The sequence below is a fragment of the Prinia subflava genome, chromosome 1 (genome assembly GCF_021018805.1).
Source record: "Prinia subflava isolate CZ2003 ecotype Zambia chromosome 1, Cam_Psub_1.2, whole genome shotgun sequence".
NCBI lineage: Eukaryota > Metazoa > Chordata > Aves > Passeriformes > Cisticolidae > Prinia > Prinia subflava.
In genome coordinates, this window is record NC_086247.1 from 22,677,917 (window position 1) to 22,699,499 (window position 21,583).

At 38.2% G+C, this 21,583-nt stretch overlaps 1 protein-coding gene across 1 annotated transcript in view; it reads right to left on the bottom strand.

Annotated features, from left to right (window-relative positions):
- CPQ (carboxypeptidase Q) overlaps positions 1 to 21,583 on the bottom strand; it is a 149,539-nt gene that overhangs the window by 55,221 nt on the left and 72,735 nt on the right. The gene's annotated exons all lie outside the window — the stretch shown is intronic.

Here is a 21,583-nt window from a genome sequence, read left to right on the forward strand (position 1 = left end):
TTATGTGCTACAACAATGACAAGATATTTTATAGTTCCATAAGTCATAAGGATATTTTAAAACATGGTAGCAAGTCCCAGATGGGTTTTCTGCAAAGAAGTTTTTGTGACTAGAGTAGAGAATAGTAGTGTGGGTATCTCCAGAAACATGCACTTTCAGATCTGAACCCTTCAAACACTGACAAGCAGCAAGAGACAAATACCACAAGTGTGACAGTTCCCCATCTGGGCCTTGAGCTGAAGGGCTGATGGATCTATGACTACAGAGGAAAGGTCAAGGAGGGACCACAACTCTGAGCCAAGCAGGCAGTGGGGTAAAATAATGCACCAAAAGCAGGATGCATTCAACCTATGACAATGCAGCATTGAGGAAAAACTGAAGGACACCCTGGAGCATCCACCTGTGCTCTGCTCAGAACTGCCCTTAAACAAAGGGGTGCTTCCCACTCTCTGGTTAGCAGATGTCAAACAAGTCTCAGAGTTGTGGGATCCAGAAAAATGTAAAAAATATTCATTCTTTCTGCCACCTTCTTCTCCCTAAGGGATGAGGATCTCCTGGCATATTATCTCATCTACCATTCATCACCAGACAACTAGTCTAGCACTGAAAATGAGAACATAATGTGTTTTTCCTGTTATAACTCCTGGAGAGCAAGAGTCTATGCTGTAAAACATGCAGTGAACATTGCAAGGAAGTAACCTGGATCCCAAACATGAAGATCTCTATTTCTTCTTCATGTCAGATAAATCTGTGTTTTCACTGGTTATGAAAATAAAAGGACTATCATGACAAGATAAAAAGTATCAAGTACTCATCATACAGCAGTGTTTTTTGATCTAAGCAAACACAAACCCAGGTAACATAACTGAAATACCCATAGTATTAAACAAAGGCCATGAGAAAGTATTAATCATACCCATTGAACTGCCATGGGTCCAACTAGTATGCACCAAACCCCTTTAAATTTAGAAAATAGACTGTGATATCTTCATAAATGTGTGAGTTCCAAAAAACAGAACAGTCATGCCTTAGAAGCAGAAAAAGCTTGCAGAAAAAGCTTGTGATCAAAATCTGAGGAGCAGCTTACTCTTTCCTTCTGACGTCTCAACTCTCTTTTCTGGTTATTCAGCCTTAACACGTGTTTGCTCTCCAGCACAGACTCATTTTCTTGGTATTAAATAGACATGCTGCAATCTTTATTCCAAAACCTCCCATCCTTCAAAAGTGCTTAAACTTGGATGGACTGCCCCTCTGTAAAAGCTTCAGAATTTCTCAGGGGTATTCCTGTGATTTTGTGATTTAATGTCACGATCCTCGAAGGGCCTACACAAAAGATTGCAAACAGCACATTTTCCAGGGACATTGCCCTGCAGCAGAAGTACTTAATAGCAACACAGCTTGAAACCAGATCATCTGAGAATAGCAATGCCAGAATTGGAGGTAGAAATGTTTCTGAAACGAGAGCAGAGAAGAGAAATGCTCTCTGTGGTTGCTCCTTTTGCTTTCCTCTAAGGGATGACTATGCACATGTTCACGCTTGCTGGTGGTGAGGGCAACGATGAATGAATTCTGCTCTGTGTTCATTCCTGAACATGCAGCCCCACTGCAACCTGCCTATGCAGGAGAGAGTTGAAACACCACCACACCTTGCAGCCAGCTAATGCAGATTCAATACAGTCCACTCAGTGAGGAATCCACAAATAATAATAATTTTTTAAAAAGAACAGAAAAGGCTCTGAGTGAAAACCCAACTGTCTGTGGTATAAAGGACGTCAATTCCACAGCTTCAAAATCACCAAGTGGTTTCTTTGTTCTTAAGGCAAAAAATGATTTTAAGAAAATAACTATTTTGTCTCCTGGGAAAAAGCTTCAAGATGAAGTGAATTATTTAGAACAAGTTTGTAAACTCATTGAGAGAGAACCAAGTTTACAATAGGATGCCTTGTCTTTAACAGTGAAAGAATACACCACTAGCGCTGTTCCCTGGGAGCAAACTCAACTGTGTCTGAGAGGGAATTAATCCTCATTTCTGTGGAACAACACATATTGCAACAGCAGGAAATTCTGAATCTGAAGAAGGTGGTGTAATCTCATTTGGGGTTACAGACTCCAATTGTAAAGCTTCTTCATCAACTCCAGAGCATTACACCAAAACAGATCAAGGTTCAAGTGGATTGAGAAAGTCAATTTTATGGATGAACTTCAACTTAAATCTACTGAAGCTGTTGCCAAGAACAATTACATAAATACAACCATTGTACCTCTGTGTGAAAGTTTCTTCAAAACAGTTGTTTTTTCAAACTATCATGTTTTTGCAGCAGCTGCTGAAATGAAAGTTTCACTGATCATGCTGATAGCCACAGACACTTTTAAAATAAGACAGAGTTATAAAATAACAAAACCCACTGTGTTTATCTTGGTATTCAAGTAGATGGAATGTGTCTCAGCAATGAATGGAAATATTTCTGAAATTCTGTCTAAACCACTATTATTTAAAGTAATATTATAAAATAATAGCACTATAATACTCTGTATAGGTGGGCTAATAACAAAGGCAGTTAAAACTACCAAGGTCATATGATTATTGCATTTTCCACATTGCCTTGAAAGCTGTTACGTGATTCTCAGCTCCAAATCTACAGACATTAATAACTTATATTTGCACAAAACAACCTTATGGAAATGCCAGAAGAACACAACCATTGCTTGTAAGTATCTGTAAGTATCAGTATTTGGTTTAAATGTGCAGATAAACCACAAGCAACTGTACAGAACAGTACAAATACAGCCATACATTATTTTACATTATTATACATTATTTGCCAAATTGACTAAAAATAAATTTAGGATCAGACAGTTTGCATGCAACATGACAACTTAAGATTTATCTTTCTTATTCTATTTCCTTCTCCATCAGCATGATGACCTCTATTGGATGCCTTTAGGTCATGTGCAGCATTTCAATCATGCATATTGAAATATTTAGAAAGAAAAAAGATTAATATTTTAAACCCAAGAAAATTAGGAAGAGGAACCATACGTTTACATGCATGTGCATGTCATCCTTTTCTAAGCAGGATGGTTTATGCCACTAAAAAATAATCTCCCATCCCATGTAGTCACAGAGGCCAATTGCATTTGTCATGCAACAGCTTCATAAAAATGTAGGTGAACTACCTTCTGCTTGATTCAAAAGAATTAAAAAAAAAAAGTCTATCCCATTTTTAGTTAAAGGAAAGGCATCTTTCTATCAGCCTTAGAGATCATGAATATTAAACATTGGGGAAGAACTATAAGCAACATTTTCAATCACTTTCAATCACACATTTAATCTAAAATAACATTTGTATTAAGTTTTGAAAACCACCACGCAAAGGTATTTCATTTCCCTGAGTCAGATGTATTTCAGGTAATGCAAGAGCAATGGCAGAGTAATGAAGCCATTATTCACCTTTGCCCTTCATGGATGAAGAAGGCTTCATGGATGGAGGTTTGGATTCACAGAATAGGATCTTTATTGATGGAATCTGCCTATCAACATATTTCTTTTAGAAAAGCATAATAATAACTTTCATTATTCAAACCACTAAAAAATATTTTTCTTTACATCTTCCTCCAGCAGACAGTGGAGATAAGGAGTACCTTAACTTGCAAGAGGACAGAAAACTTAAACAAGCATCACATACACAAAGAATCCCAGAATCACAGAATCACAGAGCAAATTAGTTTGGAAAAGACGTTTGACATCATCAAGTCCAATCTGTGACTAAATTCCAATTTGTCAACTAGACCATGGCACTAAATGCTACATGGAGTCTTTTCTTAGGCACCTCCAGGGACAGTGACTCCGCCACCTCCCTGAAAAAGCCCATTCCAATGCCCAATCACCCCTTCTGTGAAAAACTTCTTCCTAATGTCCAACCTAAATATCCCCTAGTGTGGCTTAAGACTGTGTTCTCTTGTTCTGTTCCTGGTTGCCTGGGAGAAGAGACAGTGCCTTACCTGGCTACACCCTCCTTTCAGGCAGTTGTAGAGAATAAGATCTCCTGTGAGCTTCCTTTTCTCCAGACTAAACAGCCCCAGCTCCCTCAGATGCTCCTCACAGGACTTGTTCTCCAGACCCTTCACCAGCTCCATTGCCCTTCTCTGGACTCACTCCAGTGCCTCAATGTCCTTCCTAAACTGAGGGGCCCAGAACTGGAGACAGCACTCGAGGTGTGGCCTCATGAGTGCCCAGTACAAGGGAAGAATGACCTCCCTGATCCTGCTGGCCACACCATTCCTGATCCAGGCCTGGATGCTGCTGGCCTCCTTGGCCACCTGGGCACTCACTGGCTCATGTTCAGCCTGATGTCAGTCAGTACCCCCAGGTCCCTTCCTGCCTGGCCCCTGTCCTGCCACTCTGTCCCCAGCCTGTAGTGCTGCATGGGGTATAACCAAGAACTAAACAGGATATTAGGACCAGATCAAGCATCTTTAGTCACAACACATTCAAACTCCAAGCATCTGTATGCCAAAACATCAAGCTTAAACAGTGAAGTCCTCCAGACTGTAACTCGAGTTCTTTTCAACTCTTCATGCACATTTTCAGTTAAATAAGTCTGAAAGTTAGTTGTTTCCTCAGGCAACACAGGTTTACAATGTTCCCATCCAGTTTACAATTATCTGGAAACTCATGAAAAGCATTTCTATTCAAATTTTTGTGGTTCACTTTCTCCAGTTTGCTTCTAAATAAGTCCCTCTGAAATTCTACATACCAAAACAAGGTCTTATATTATTTAACTGGATATTTTCCTTGCATGAACCCCCTGCCAGTGCAGGGGTATTTGTGCAATACTTACCTTACACATGTTAAGTTGATTTGTGTTTGGACCAAAATCAGAGGAAAACAGTAGTCAGATAAGAATTAGAATCCCCTATTTAATCCAATTTAAAATTGCCTATAATTTCTCTCCTTCCCCAGATACTCATTACTCTTTTTATTCTCACGAACACTGACTCACTTCACAATTTCCTATTCTCTCCAGTCCCCGCCAAATTTATGGCACTAAATTAACCATTACTAAAAACCTCTTAATCTCAGCTTCTCAGACAGAGGAACTCGGTACCAAATTCAGGCCTGTGTTCCTAAGCATAAGGGAGTACATTTTTAGTAATTTACATATTTGGATAGCATTACAGCTATGAACAGCCAGATGGCTTCAGTTTATAAGGACTTAAAAATCTTCTTCATTTCACTGTGTTAACAGCAAGAGAATAAAGGAAAAAAAGAAAGGCAGCATATCATGTACCTAACTAGTAGGCAAACAAAACAACTGGCAGGACTAAATTTAAGCCCATCATGCATAACTTGCTTTCAAAACTATGATTAAATAAAGTCTTCATATACACAGATTTGCAAATATGGAGTAGTAAATATGGCATGGTAATTTTAGGATGTATTAGCATCATCCACTGTAGTAGCTTGCAAATATATTTGGGAAAATGGTAACACCAAGCAACATGCATTTCTGCTCCTGACCCACGTAACAAAGCTGGCACCAGTATTCACAGCATCCTTCCTTAATGCATTCCTTAATCTGCAGACTACTTTCCCTCATCTTTTGAGAAACTTGCTTTATTCTTGATGGAATAAAGTTTTGGTGTGCAATTGGCTTTTTGGCCCTGACTCATTCGCTTCCTCAAACATTTCTCTCTTCAAGTCACACAGCAAAACAAATGCAAAAGACAAGTTATCAGCTCTTCCTACTTCATGTCCAGGCAGAACCTCATTCCTGTATGCAAACTAACGTTCTTCAAGTTTTAAAATATTTATAATAGTTATTTAATTTGTATCGTGCAGCAAGATTCTGCAAATCAGTCGCTTGGCTTTTCCACCAAAGGCCTTCCGAAATGTAAACAATCTGAACTTGTTGTAATCCTGTGTGCTGCAGCACCACCCTGACTGCAGCAAACACATCACACATCATCTTCCACCCTGGAATCCAACCCAGCTCTTCCAACAGCAGGATAAACACTTGATGAAAACTTCTCAAGCACTGCATTATAAAGATAACCGTTTAAACAGTTCTTGCTGGGACACTGTGTTTTGTATATGCTACCATTATTCAAGCTCAGCATTTCAACATTTGAGGAAGACAAGATGACAAAGTTGAGTGCCCATCAGCAACACAGAGTGCTGAGTACTGTAACACAGTATGGCATGGGATTAGAGTTAGCCTAACATGCAAGGTAAGATATACATACAATGTATATATTGGAATGTAAACTCTCCTGTATTTTAAGATATGTGGGGCATTGCTACCAGAAGAAAAATATTTTGAACAGTAATGTTTAAACACAAGCCTACTCTATTGTGTGTAATTTTATCAACTTCAACAGCTAAATTCAAGCATGGAGCTGTATCAGAGATATTCAGTTGTGAAAAAAACTTACTTGATTAAAATTCTTTATGACAACCTACTCTGGCCCTTCCCTAGATATTTGTTTTGGGCTACAAATATGTTAAAAAAGATTTGTTTGTTTTTGTACTTGCCTTTAAGAAAAAACTAACTGCCCCCAGTTGAACTGCAATTAGATTAAATCATGGCCTATATGTAAATCAGGAACATTACCACATTTAGTGGATTTTATTTTGTATATATAAGGATATTTCCTCAAATTAGTTTTTAGCTTTGGTGTCCAAATAATATGACTCCACTGTACAGCTCCTTTTATTAGATTTTACACACATTAGGAATGGTTTTTAAATAATCAGTCTAGCTGTCTCAACTAATTTACAGTCCTAAAGATATAGTGAAGTTCAGAAAGAAAAAAAAAAGATCAAAACAACAACTGTCTTTTCTACTTAATATGCAGTGTAGTAACTCTTCCAGGCTTCTGATTAAATGATAGATCTGCACATGAAACAGAAGTGACTCACTAAGTCACACAAGAATCCAACCCTATTATTGCTAAAAATCTGATTAACCTTCAAAGAGCCCCTGTGTCACAACATACAGTAAATTCTTTAAAGTTGAATCTCTACTTTGTAGAAGTGATTGAAACTAAAGTGTTCTTGGAAAGAACCGCAATCAAACCTCCCTGTTTGAAGTGAATCTCAAAACCACTGGTTAATAACTAGTAGTAGTAAATGAGCTGATATAATTTATAGTATGTATGGCAGTGAAGGAGAAAATTAGTCTGAAAAGAAATGATTACTGATAAGGGAATTGTAGTAAAGGTAACAAGACATAGAAACTATATGAGCACTCAAAAGATAAGCAAGTATTGAAATAACTACCATTTTCATATTAAGGTGGATTTTAAGACTTAGCATTTCCATATTTAAGTTCTTCAGCATCTTTTATTTCCTATTTCCAGAGTTGTAACATTTCAGAAATAATACTACTCTTCATAATACTCTATTTTTAAAATAAGGATTTTAAATTACGTATTTCAACCCACTTCTAAAGGTTTTAGGAGGAAAAATCACAACAGTAACTACTCTGAACAAAACTAGGTATCACTGAAATATCACTTACCCTTGCATAAAGATGTTGTAGCTGCTTTTTTTGTAGTTCAAAGATCAGCAAAGAATCTCTGCAATACCCCTGTAGAAAAGCTAAAATGGCATCTGAGTTGATGTGAAGAGAGAAGCTCTCTTTTTTCTACATTTATCAAAGCAAGATTTCCTTTACACATATAGTAGATAATTTTTAAAATCTAGAGTATAAATATTTATATAATTTTCACTTTAGGGATATATAGGATTCCACATTATTACAGATCTAGCAACATCCCCAAATGGTTTATCTTTGAAATTTCTTTTTTCAGACATCAAAATTAATATCAGCTAAAATAAACACTAATATCCAATGTTACTTCTTTTAGTGAAGTATTTACAAAGCCTACTTTTACACAGTGATACTAGGCATTACTAGCAAGCTTCCCTTTTAAAACTGTAAAAATAGTAGATTTTTCTCAAAAAAAAAATTACAAATATTGTTTCCTCACAAGAACATTAGAAGACCCCTTAATAAGTCAAAACCTTGCCTTGCTAGCACTGCTTTAAAGCATTGTGATGACCTAAAATGTCCAGAAAGTGATCATGAGTAGCTACCTCTCAACTGTCCTCTAGAAAATAAACTTGACTTTACAAATCCCCCAAGAAGACTGCTGATGGAAGCAAATCAAAACAACTCTTACACGGCTTTAATAACAGCAGAGCACTATAAGAGAGGAGGCGTAAAAACTAACACTTATGTCCCTGTGTCAGGCAGCAGGCATTGGAGAATACTTGAGGTTGGAAGGGACCCCTGACTGTGAATTGACTTCCACATCCTGCTCACAGCAGGATAAACTTATAGCTGATCAGTTAGAGTTTTGTCCAGTCAAGTTCTGAAATTTCTTACAATAGAAATGCTATACTTCTCTGGACAAACTGTTTCAATGCTTATGTTTAGGAAAATATTTTTTCTAATACCCATTATAACACAAGCCTTTTTTAAAAATGTGCCCTGCTGGGCCATTGCTGCAGCATTCAAAAGTCAAACTGGATTTTGAATGCTGTCAGCTGACAAGCCCGCTTGTGTGAGCCACACCTCCAGATGCTTCTATTATTTATCACCACCAACTGAACACAATAGAAATGAAATTTTTGCATCTTACCAAACCCTGGTCCCTCACCATTACACATACTAAAAGGAGTGCTGATCACATAATCTGATCTCCCAAAAGTGTCCCACTTCTACAGTCACAGTGACCTATCAGAAACAACGATGCCTCTCATCCTTGTTATTTTATAGTGGTTGGTGGCTCCAGGCCTTTTTGCTGTGACAGCAAAAACTTCCTCCTCTCACAGTTCACAGGTTCGTGTTCATAGCCTGGGACAGAGGCTTTTCTGATGTTTCCCTCTTACTCCACAAATCCCCACACAGGTCAGGTTCTCACAATTTCCTCCACCAATGACCAAAGGATTTCATTGTCTAGTAAGCTAAAATACTCAGTAAGTTTTTCATTTGATTACTATATATCCTTTTTAAGCCATAAGGCTTATCCTACATTCCTGGCACCTGCACAAGTTTTCTCAGAATTTTGCTGAGATTATCCCTTTTGTTACATTTTTTTTCTCTAAGATTCTTATTATTCATTATTGATCTTTTTAATCTGCATGTTGCATATTCTCTTTCTCATACATTGCTTCCCTTTTTAATATACAATACAGCACTAACTTCAGGCATTCCCAGAACTGTATGAACCCACTGTGGAATGAATCCATGAGGGAGATGCTCTTTTGGACCTCATAATTACAAACAAGGAAGAACTGATTGGGAATTCACAGAAGGTCTGCAGTAAACATAAGATGATGGAGCTCAGGATCCTGAGAAGAAGGAGTAAGGCAAATGGCAATATGTGAGCTCTGGTCTTGGGGAAAGAAGTGTTTAGCCTATTCAAGGACCTGTTTGTAAGAATCCTATGGGAGACAGAGCTGGAGAGAAAAAAGAGTCGAGGAGAGCTGGCTGGTTTTCAAGGGTCATGCCAGGGACCAGCTGGAAAGCAGCTTGGCAGAGAAAGGAGCTCAGGGTCCTGGTGGACAGCTAACTGACCACGAGCCAGCAGTGTGCCCGGGCCATGAACAAGGCCAAGGGCACCCAAGCTGCACCAGGCAGAGTGCTGCCTGCAGGTCAAGGAGGGTGATCCTTCCTCACCACTCAGCACTGCAGAGACAAACCTTACACATTTTTGAGACACATCTGTGTGCTATGTCCTGCTCAGAGCTCCTCATGACAAGAAAGACATGATTATACTGGACCACAGACATGATGGGGGTGTCACCAAAACTGTGTGAAAAACAAAAACTCTCCAATAACATCTTTTCAGAGTTAGAGAATTAAGGTATTACTTCATTCTGGCCAGGATGTTGTTCTGGCCTGGGTGTGCAATAGAAATAATTTCATCCACACATTGCCTGGGTTGTGCAGTGGAAATCATTCTATTATACATGGTTCTTTACTAGATTTTTCACATATTTACACACACAAACCCAAAGCAATTCTTTGGTTCAATGTTCATTGTTCCCAAATTACACAGTTCTTAATATTTGGTTTCCTATTTGTTATTGATCCCTTCACCTTTGATGATAATTTGGTCTTCATTCTTTGGTTCTTTTATCAATTTTTCCCAGACCAAGTGTCTCCCACATGCCAGAGGAGGATGTTTGAGAGTAATATTTCTTAATGGCCATTTATTTCCTGTGCATCCTCTGGCAACTCCCAGTCCATTGAGATGTTAGGTTCATCAGGCCTCACTCAGGGAAGAGAGTTTTTCAAAAGAAACTTCAATATCCTTTGCCCCTGGGCAAAGAGGAACAAACCCCTGACTAAAGTTAGTTAAAAAAAAGACCAAACTGTATCATTTCCAGCAAAGGGGTCAGAAACCTGGGACTGGAGAAGGCTTCAGGATCTCATCAAAGTGTATAAATGCTTGATAGCAGGTGTAAAGAAAAGGGAGAGACTCTTGTCAGTAGTGCTCACTTACAGAACAGGATGCACCAAGCAGAAACTGAAATATAAGCAATTCCACTTAAAAATAAAAATTAAAAAAAATTGCTGCAAGGGTTGCAATTTCAGTGTTGAAATTGAAACTGCTGTCCAGAGAGTCTGTGGGTTCTCTGTCCTTGAAGATATTCAAGACTCAGATCCTTCACAATCTGCTCTAGTTGATATGGCTTTGAGCACAGGGTCAGGCTACGTGATCTCCAGAGGTCACTTTTTGTAATTATGATAGATTTCAGAAAGACAAATTCACATTTTCTTCTGGATCTTTATGTAATCCACACTTCTTTTGTCTCAGAAAATTTTGTTAGAGATACAAAAAGCAGAACACAACTTGGAAATCAATTCTACCGAAGCCCAGTATGTCCTTCAAGATCCAGACGTACAAAGTTTAAACTGTAATCTTCAATATACTATTTCACTAACACAAGACAAAATTGTCTACCCTTTTCTACTTAGGGTAGACAAAATCATGGTAAAAATTAAAGTTGGTATGAAATCCACTTAATTAAATAATTTGCAATTCATTTCTAATAGTTTTATGAACTGATGCAAGAATTCACAGAAACAGGACGTTACTTGGCTTGAAACATGAAAAAAAATAGATTTTATCTTACACTGACCATAAATTAATACTTTATGTATTGGATGAATCTTATCTTCAAAGTATCAACATAACTTTCAAATTACAAGTCTTCTTTCACCAATGGTAGTCTCTTGAGTTTCTTTTTGTTTCTGATCATTAAAACAGCACTTCTATCGAGGCTTAAATGTGGACTTAAAAAATAATTATTTCTCATTTCTACATTCAGATTAGTTCACAATATTGTATGTACTGACTCTTTGTCAGTAAAATGGGACTAAGTAACTGTTTATTATGTAGGAATAAAGTGAAGATTAACATTTACTCTTATACTTAATACAGCTTCCATGGAAAATACTAAGAAATAGAGACTTGAAACCCCTGTCTTATGTAGAAATTATTGGAACTGTATGTCTTCACACAAGGACGAATTCAGTCCACAATTTCTAGTACCTACCGAAGTCACATTCACAAAGACACAGCTAAGTACTTGCAAGTAGCATTGGCAGATTTCCCTACTCAATTGCCGTTAGTGCATCTCAAAAAACCCCAAAGTTTTGATACAAAGCAATAGCACCCTACATCTTTATCTGTTCTTATTTTCTTTGTTTATATACTCTTGTGAAACTTAAAGTAGATTTGACACAAGTTTTCACCAAGACAGAGAAAAGGCTGATTTTCAAACTCAGTGTCTTCAAAAGACCAGATGAAACAACCATTGTCAGGATGATTTCCTGACAGGGTGGAATTTCTGCTCTAAGTTAAAAGAGATTTTCTTCATTGGAAGCAGTAACCCAAAGGCTCTGGAGTGAATTTGGAGTGCAGGGGACTTTGGTAAACCTGGTGCAAAGTACCAATGTGGCAATGCAAGAGAAAAAAAAAATGAGTGGCAATGTGCACTCCAAGATGTTTGGCCTACTCCAAGGCGGAAAGACAGTTCAAGTGCATGAGTTGCCTGGGCTCTGTATGACTGCTACCTGGTACCATTTTTTAATGCATGCACAGATGTGTCCAGATGTCGTGGTTGCGGGGAGAGGTGAATTTTTCTAGGGAGAGGTGAGCAGGCTAATTAGTAATCAGCTTTTTTGTTGGCACTTAGATTAGTCACTCAGAGGTTTAGACACGCCTCTGAGGACACAAAGAGTTAAAAGCAGGACTCTAAGAGAGTTTAGCCTCTTTTTTTAAATTCTAGTTTCAGCAGAGAAGCATCTCAGGCCTCCTTCTCCTGCCCAGCCACGAGGGTGGGTAAGAGAAGAAAAACACGTGGTCGGGCTCAGGTAAGCCAGAGCCCCGGGAGGAAGAGAAGAGAGTAGACAAGACTAGAACTGAGCTGCCTCATCTAAGATAGAAAAGTAAAAAACTGTAGAAGTGCCTTCTGTGTGTGCTCACTCCCCTCCGCCCCCTCAAACTCCGGGAGAAAGTGCCCAGCCACATGAGAGTTGCCGAGCCTAAGAGCGCCTGAGCCCGCACCCTGCCGGGAGATAAAAACTGTTAACTCTTACTTAGCAGAAAGAAACTTTTCTTAAACATTAATTCTCATGACTAGTAGTTTCAGAAGAGAGAGAAAGAAGCGGCCTGAGACCAAGATGATAAAGCACGATTAGAAAGAACCCGATAGGCAAAGAATGAAAAGAGTAGCTTTCTGAGCTAGACTTTTCTTGCATAATGTTAGCCATAGACTAAACTTAAGTCTCTTTTAAACATAAACTGCATTTTAAGTAGATACAGCTGCCCTTGCTTTTGCTACAGTGACTGGCACTTGAAGAGTGGAGCGAGCAGAGAAGAGAGGGGGAGGGTGAGGTGGTGCCCTCTGCCCTCAGGGGAGACCTGCTTCTGGAACCCCGGCCCTTGAGTAAAAAGAGAGAGAGCTCAGCCTGCAAGTATCCTTAAAAGAGCCCTGTATGCAGCTTTAGACTATGGACAGCAGTAAGAACGCTAGACATAAGAAAAAGAGAGTGTCACCCTGGCAGACTTCTCCAGGCAGTGCCACAGGTGACATAGAAACACATAAAAAGTAGACCCGTGTTTTCTAAAGAACAGTCTGTAGTGCAAGAGAAACTCCTCTCTCCCTTGCTGAATTGAAGATTAGTTTGTTTTTGAGTAGTGATTGTTTGATCTAAAACCCAAAAGTTTAGTCTGTGAAGAGTAATGTGTAGAGGGTAGAAACTAAGAGAAGAAATGTTCTGAGAAGTTTTTATTTCTGTCTCTGTGTGTGTTTAAGAGTTTTTCTGTCTCTGTTCTTATGTAATGTAATAAAGTTTTAGTGTTTTTTTTTGTTTTTCAAGATTTAAGCCTGCTCTGCTCTGTTCCTAATCATATCCCACAGTAGTTGTTAGAGAAAAAACATATATTCATAAGTACATTAACATTTAGCCAGTGCCAACCCATGACACCAGAGAAGGGCAACAGAGCTGGTGAAAGGTCTGGAGGACAAGCCTTAAAAGGAGCAGCTGAGGGAACTAGGGTAGTTTAGCCTGGAGAGAAGGAGGCTCAGGAGGAACATTATCGCTCTATCTCCTCCTGATAGATATGCTCTATCTATCTCATGAAAGGAGGCTGTAGCCAGGTGGAGGTTGGCCTCTTCTCCCAGTTAGCAGCAATAGGACAAGAAAAACAGCCTCACCTCGTGCCAGGGGAGATTTAGACTGGGCTGTAAGAAAATTTTATTCACTAAAAGGGTTGTCAAACACTGCAACGGGCTGCCCAGGGAACTGGCGGAATCAGCATCCTTGGAGGTATTTAAAAGAAATGCAGATGTGGTGCCTAGGGACATGGTTCAGTGCTGGACTTGGCAGTACCAGGTTAACAGCTGGACTCAAGGATCTTAAAAGTTTTTCCAACCTAAATGATTCTATGATTTGATAATCCTATGCCAGACACAAACCAGTGCTTTCCCTACACAGAATGGAAAGCAGATGGGTAACTCAGAGCTCTGGACAAACCCTGCAGAAATGTGAAAAACAAGTCAACTGCATTAAAAGAAAGAGAGAAGATATACAGATTCCTTCTCCTACTCCTTTCCAAAATCACAGTGTGATTACCACAGATGGGGGACCATAAAATGGAAGTTATCTCACTTGGAATTGGTTCAGCTTATGTGAATCATTTGAGTATTCATCAGAAGGAATATGTAGAGTGATCACAGCATTTCCCCAAAAAGTGGGAAACCTGGCCTTATGGTCACATTTTGGAATCAAATTGAGTTGTGCTTTGTACATGGTCTCCACCTCCCTCCTCTCTATCAGGTGCCTAAAGAATGGCTGTAGGTTACTATCATCTCTGACATTTTCAGAGACACAAATATCTTCATGTCTTCCATATAATGAGAAACCTTTTGAGATTGCGATTTTTTCCCCCGTATCCAGCTACAGAGAGGAAATCAGAAAGAACAACACCCAAAACACCAGCTAGATCCCGGTTATACCGATAAGTCTGTGTGATGTTGGTTTCTGTCTGCTTGGACTTAACATCAAATTTATGTCCCTAGGCAACTTAAAATCTGTCAGTACTAACTAATACTCCTGTCACTCCACCTTAGACTTAAATCCCTGACCTTCTTATGAAAGGTTGTGTGTCTCATTGCCAATGTTGGCCTCTTCTAGTTTCTCTTCCTATGGCAGCAAGCTGAAATAACTTATTTACTTAACTATTCCTGCATTCCACAATTTCACACATGACAGAGGAATGTGTGCTTACAGAAATTCTGACATCTACACAGCACTGACTAACCAGATGGCAAGCACCACAAACTGCTATTAGACATTAGTCTATCCTCTAAGTATCAAAAAGACCCTACATTCAGTCAGTCTCCACAACCCTCACACTGAACACAATAATAGTTGTTGGATTTTTAATGAAAGCTTATGTCATACTAAAATTATTACTGCTGTTCTATTTGTACTTCATTTCATATCTTCTTGTGCTGAAATGAATTTAATTTTTCCTTCAGGCACTGTTCTCAGAGGCTCCTATTCTAATTTTATTAGGTTTTGTGTCTGTAACTTTCAAAATTAAACACAATGGTTATCACAGTAGTACACAAAACTGATTATATGTTCTGAATTAATAAGCTTGAAAGGCATGTTTAGTTAAGATTTTATCAGGGCTGTGCTTGCTTAAATATTTTAATAGTTGAATGTTAAAAGGAACTTATTCTATCCTTTAAATAAACTTCTGGCAAGGTTGCACAGGGAGAAATAGAGACATGAAGAACAAGATTCTCCTAATGCATCCACTCCAGTTCTTGTTATCAGACATAACTGCATAAAAAATCTGGTTCATATTTTTTATTGTTTGAGTGCCTTCAGCGATTTTTATTCCCACATATTAGTGTTAGTAACACAACAATTTCAGAATAACTGATAATAATCTGTAGTTATCTCTGAACTTTTCTCCTCCTACTATGTTTAACACAGTTTACTACTCACTTTCCAAGCCATTCTTGGATGCTTCATACCTGTTGAAAGAAAAAAATATGCTTGAATGCTGGCATTTCTTATGTCCATCATGTTCTTCTCAAGAGACTGAAGTCTTCAGGCAGACAGTTCAGTTCTTAACCACATAAGACAGGGACAGACCAAAGGGAATGTGAGTCACCAATCTGTTCAAAGGTGAGGACATTTTAATTACGGCTTTTAAAAATGTCGATTCCAAGGTAAGGTCAGAATAGCAATGAAAGCTGAACATTTATTTAATTGATCTTCAGGAGTAAGTAAAAGTGTTCACCTCGATTTTGCATTCTACAAATGAAACAAAATGTAAGTTAACTTGTTCTATTACTAAAAATGAAAAAAGACAGAACAACTCTGCTAGAGGGCTGCTACTCCTGCCATAGTGAAAGATATGTCAAACATCCTCTTGGAAAAAGCTGCTCCAAGAAACGGGTCCTCTGCAATGCCTATATCCCCAAAACACATAAGTTGCATGCTCATTTTCTGAAACTACCTACATTCACAAAACTCAAACTGTAGTTGCAGATCTCACTCTAGTAATTAACTTTTACTCTTCCCAGCCACAGGACATTCAATACTAATCTATCCTAATTACACCATTATAATTGTAGCAGAGCCACACATAAGGAAAATAGACACAGAACTGAAATATTTCTAGGACTTTGCCTACAAACTTTAAAATTTAACAAACAACCTTACATTTCCTATTCCACAACTGATTCAGTTATTCCACATGTCCTAATAAACATGCTTTGCAAAAAAAAAAAGCTAACTAGTATTTAATTTCTCTAAAACACATAAGGAAAGAAGTTAGTAGAGACAGTAAAGAAGTCAAATGAGATAGAGAGAAAGCTGCAGATAAAAAGTTTCCATGATTCTGTAGAAGGGGTTGACTCAGATTCAAATATGTAAAGAGAACATGACTTGTTGCCAGTATCATCAAAACAGCACAGGTTTGAGGTGAAGAAATTGAGATAAACTGCTCCCTGGGAATAGATATTAGCTGGTGTTATTGCAACATGTTCTTTGTTCTGTGCATGTCACCAGTGAAAGTACTAATGAGTATACACATGAACATCTACAAAAAAAGTGTGCTAGATTGCCACAATAGTTGTCTCTACTGACCTACAGCAGTCTTCTTGTACTAAGGTCACAGTACCTTCAAATTGTGCCAGTGACACACCGAGAAACAAAACCAGGATGGAAAACCAGGCTATAATATGTTACAGAAAAACTTTTAAGTGGTTATGAGAGACCTGAGTTTCCTCTGGAAAGAACAACAAAGCACAATAAAAGCTCAAGGTACACTGAACAACAACTGTACTGGCAAAGGGTGGATGTTGAACAGACTTGTCACACAGTAACAACAGTTGCACTAGAGAGTGCTAGAGTTTCCATCACTGGGTTATCCTGGTATCCCCACACACAGCCCTGACCATAGCTGCCATTACAGCACCAGGAGACCTAGCTAGCTCTCCAGACTATCTTGATCATCAGTGGCACCTGTAGGTGCACACTGGTTTCCAAAAGCCCACACACCTGGTTGTAACTGAAACTTCCCTCTCATCTTCCGCAGTCCCGATTTTTAAACTTCAGGGTGAAATCTGGACCCAAGCACAGCTGACAGGTGTAAGAGGTCAGTCTTCTTCAGTGGATCACTTTGGCTGCCAAGCAAACCAAAAGAGCATTTGTCTTCTAAAGATGTTTCTTTCCTCTCCCACTGCCCATCTCAGGCTGAATCCGAGTAACTTTGTCTGAAAGACAGGAAAATGAATAATCGTAGAAAGGACAGAGGGGAGAAGGCAACCTAAACTGGCAATCTGAGACAGTAAAAATGTAGAACTTTTATCACATTCCTGGAAAAATATTCCATCATTCAATTCCAGTCTTTTCTCCTGCCTCTCCAATATTCAGCTCCTATTTCCTCTCAGTTTATTCAACCAAAGAGCCTATTTATTGACAACTTGACCACCATGGAGGACACAGAGAAGAAAACCAGAAAACACTTCTTAAAGCACTCTTCATATTTAGAACTTCATAACAGGGCAGAACTTCATCTTCAGGTGTATGCATATGGGTGTGCATTTTAACCAGAAAATGTAACATTTCAATTATCCTTAAATGTCTCACAAGCTACTAAATTTTTAGTTTTCAGACTCTTATGTCACATCATAGACTTAAATCAACAATAACTTTTATATAAAATGAAATGCACATGCTTTTCAATATGAGAAAGTGCACACAGATACAAAATAGTGTTAGAAGATGAAAGTTCATTTCACATGACATTATTAGCAAGTCTCTTTTCTGAAGTAACGTTTGGAACCTAGAATTGTACCAAAACCAGAAAATGACATTTTCCTATACCTGAGGAGAACTATTGATGGTGGTATTATCTATGCTAGTAATAGCAAATGTGATAAAGTAAAATGAAGAATTCAGCCTCAATGATTCCGCATTTTGTTTTTGCAGTGTTTGCCTTCCCCCTAAATCCAGGACACTATATACAACTTTTCATAAACACACAATTTACTAGGTGTTAAGTCATATTTCTTGACTCCAGACCACTATTATAAATTGTAAAGGTATTTTCTTCATGCCAATCAGCCATAGCAAGAAAACTGCTTTTCCAAAGGTCTCAATAGAAGGGAAATTACTAAGTGTATTACTACTACATCAGGAATATTTAGAAATATTTAACAGTGACTATATCATCAGTGGTTGAAATTCCGGTGAATGTATACCTGTACTTTGTTTAGAGATAGGAGCAAAACACCTTTTGAACACAAATGTTTTCAATCCAGAAAACACATAAAACACATGACGGAAGAGACGTTTAAAGAAATCAATATATGAGTCAATTCTCCCTCCCATGTAATCTGCAGGGTCTGGACTACATTCTGAGGGATGGGGGAGTGGTTATGTGTGGTTTTGTTGGGGGTTTTTTGTTAGATTTTTGGGGGGTGGGGAAGTGTTTGTTTTGTTTGCTTTGGTTTGGTTCTATATTTTTTTTTTTAAGCCTACAGCCAAGGACTATTTAATTTCACTTAGTTTCTCAGAATTCATCCCAAAACCTCAACAAGTTTCATGGTGTTTCTTCACATGTCCAGTACCCCAACATTTTCCCTTATCCATCCTATGACAGTGTAAAATCGCTTGCTGATTAAATAGCACGATTTGCATGTTACACTAGTTTGGTGCAGTACGGGGTTTGACTGTTTCCCAAAAAGTTCTTCCCTCTCAAAATGCAGATGCTTACCACAACAGACTGAAAGTTTTGCCAGAGAAACATGAATCTCTACAGAGAATAATTTCAAGCAATATTCTGTGGGTAGGAAGTCAACAAACAAAGAACATGGTCTGATGTTTGGGGTTTTTTTTCTGCAAGGATCACGCTCTATTAATTGGGTTGCTTTTTTTTGTTTTGTTTTGTTTTGTTTTTGTTTTTGTTATTGCTCATATATACTTACTTAGAAAAAAATTACTATTTTCAGTGTCAGGGGCTTTGGCAGTGCATCCATTGTAAATGAGAGTACTAGTTAGCTTTATTAGTTGAAACACATTGAACACAGGCACAAAGAAACCATTGTGTATGCCTGGTGGTTTGATTGGAAGTTCCTCCTAAGTTCCTCCTCTTCCAGTGCTTGCTGGAAGTATACATCTCACACAGTATGTGTAACAACTGAGTACTAGCTACACACCTAAATTGTGTGATAGATGGCATGTTAAATAACATCTCCTGCAGAAAAAAAAAATTACAGCTTTTTAAAAATAAATTAAAGTGACAGATTACAAAAATAAAATTTGAGCAACATATGTACAGTCATCTCAAGCATTTTTCCTTTGACTAGAGTGGCTGAAGGTGGGAGCCCCTTTAATTTTATTGAAAGGAAATGTATAACACAACTAGTGTACAATACATTCAGGACATTGGTACAAGTAATAACATTCATATCAACAGAATGGGAGAGCGGAGAAGGAGACAGTTTTTTTACTCATGGCTTTTACAGAAGGGAGATACAAGGAAACTCTGACCCTGTGTGAAAGCCTTTGAAGCTGTATATAAGCCTTCTCTACAACAGCCAAGAAGCAGTTTGTTGGATCTTGTCTAAACACTTACAGCTAATGCACTTTAAATATAGTTTTGATTAGTCTGGCTGCATCCTTCTGAAACAAGCCATATTTACAGTATATAATACTTCTTTTGGTTTATATAATGTGTTCCATGCATTAACTTCCCATGTAAATAGCCAGCAATTAGGACCAATGTCTAGTAAATGTTCTCAAATTTTCAGTACCATCATGATGTAACACTTCTTAGACAGCAGAAAGTCAGTTAATCTCTCTTTTCCATGAGAGGCTTAGATGTCAATATAACCAGATTCTCCTTTATTTCCAAGTTGGACAAATTGACTTTACAAGAATTTTGTTGTAGTTTTCAAATAATTCAGCAAAATGTACCATTTTGGATAAGTCACTGTTAACATTGCCTAAAAGGCAGAATACCTTGTCTTGTTAGATTTTACTACACATTAAGCAACTGAAGGAGGTCTGAAAGAAGGTCCCTAAAATACATATTGGGAAAAGATGGATTATTTCAGAAGGTGGAAGTCATCATCTCCAGAGAACTGCTGTAAACAGTCCAGGCTAGTTTCAATTTCCATCAAAACAGAAGTGATCAAAGGATTGGATGAGCAAGAGAAAAACATACTAAACGACACATTTTGAATACCAAAGCAGAATCAAAGATGTAGAAGGCTGCAAATGCAAGGCCAGCAGAAGTTCAGCCAGTTCCAGAAGTATCTTATAAAGACAATTGCAATGAGTCTGCTCCCAACAGCTGTGTAACTGCTGCCACTGCTAGCTTTGGCTCATTCACTACCTGCTACATAAATGGGCAATTATCAAATGAAAATCATCACTCTTTTGCACACTGTATATGCAGATATTTAAGAAATTAATTTGTTTCTCTTTTATGCTTTTCTTCCAAACTTTCCAGGCCATGGAAACAATCATACACTAAATAAATGAAAATATCTCTTACTAGTTCTGTCATGCTTCTGTCATGTTCACTAACTGGAGATAAACCCAAACCACTGGCTGTACAGAAAAAAGAAAAATCAGCTTTGAGAAAAAGCAACAGTTCCCAACAGCAAGACTGATTTAATAATGACAGCCCACAATTCTGGACTGGGCATGTCTCAAGGCCCCTCCAATAACAAGACAGCTGAGCAAAGGTAATTTTTTCATACATTGAAATTTGCTCTGCCTTTTAAAGTAGAATGTAATTTTAAAAGCTAGCAGAACGAACAAAACCAGACTAAAAACTAGAGGTAGAAGAGATGGAATATGACAGTAGTCTTTTCTCTTTGTCAGTATTTTGCAGCATTTGAAACATTTAAACATAAACCAAGCAAACTCAGGAAGCTAAGTGATCAGCCATTCTGTAAACAGCAAAATGTCATGGTCAGGAATCTTTTACGATATTCCATCTAATAATCCCTGCTTAGATTATCCCTAGCAATTATTCAGGTTATGTGCAGTATTTTTCCTCCCCTCCCACCAGGCCACTTACAGAAAGAATTATTCTACAATCCTTTCCTGTCATTCCTCATTGTGTGCCTACATCTTGTGTTCTTTCCACTGAATTCCTTTAAATTGATAAATACTATTCCTTTGCAGGACTGAAATTGGAAGCTAAAGATGGACTTCCAGGTGAAGTCCCATCTAAGACACATAAAATGGCCACAAATCCTTGCAATTTCATTATGTGGTGCTGTCGTAGCTCAAGGCAACTCAGTTTCAGAAAACCTCTGTATTAGCCTGAGAAAAGAAGTGATACAAAAGAACTACCTGTTCTTGAAAATATTAGTCATAGAAATGGCTGAAAAAATATTACATTTGGAGAATTTAAATCTATGTGCAACCATCAAGAACAAAATATCTGAAGAGGAGCGTTTGCGAGCACATGAGAAAGGCAATTGGCAGACACCTCTAGGACCCAGAGCAGCCTG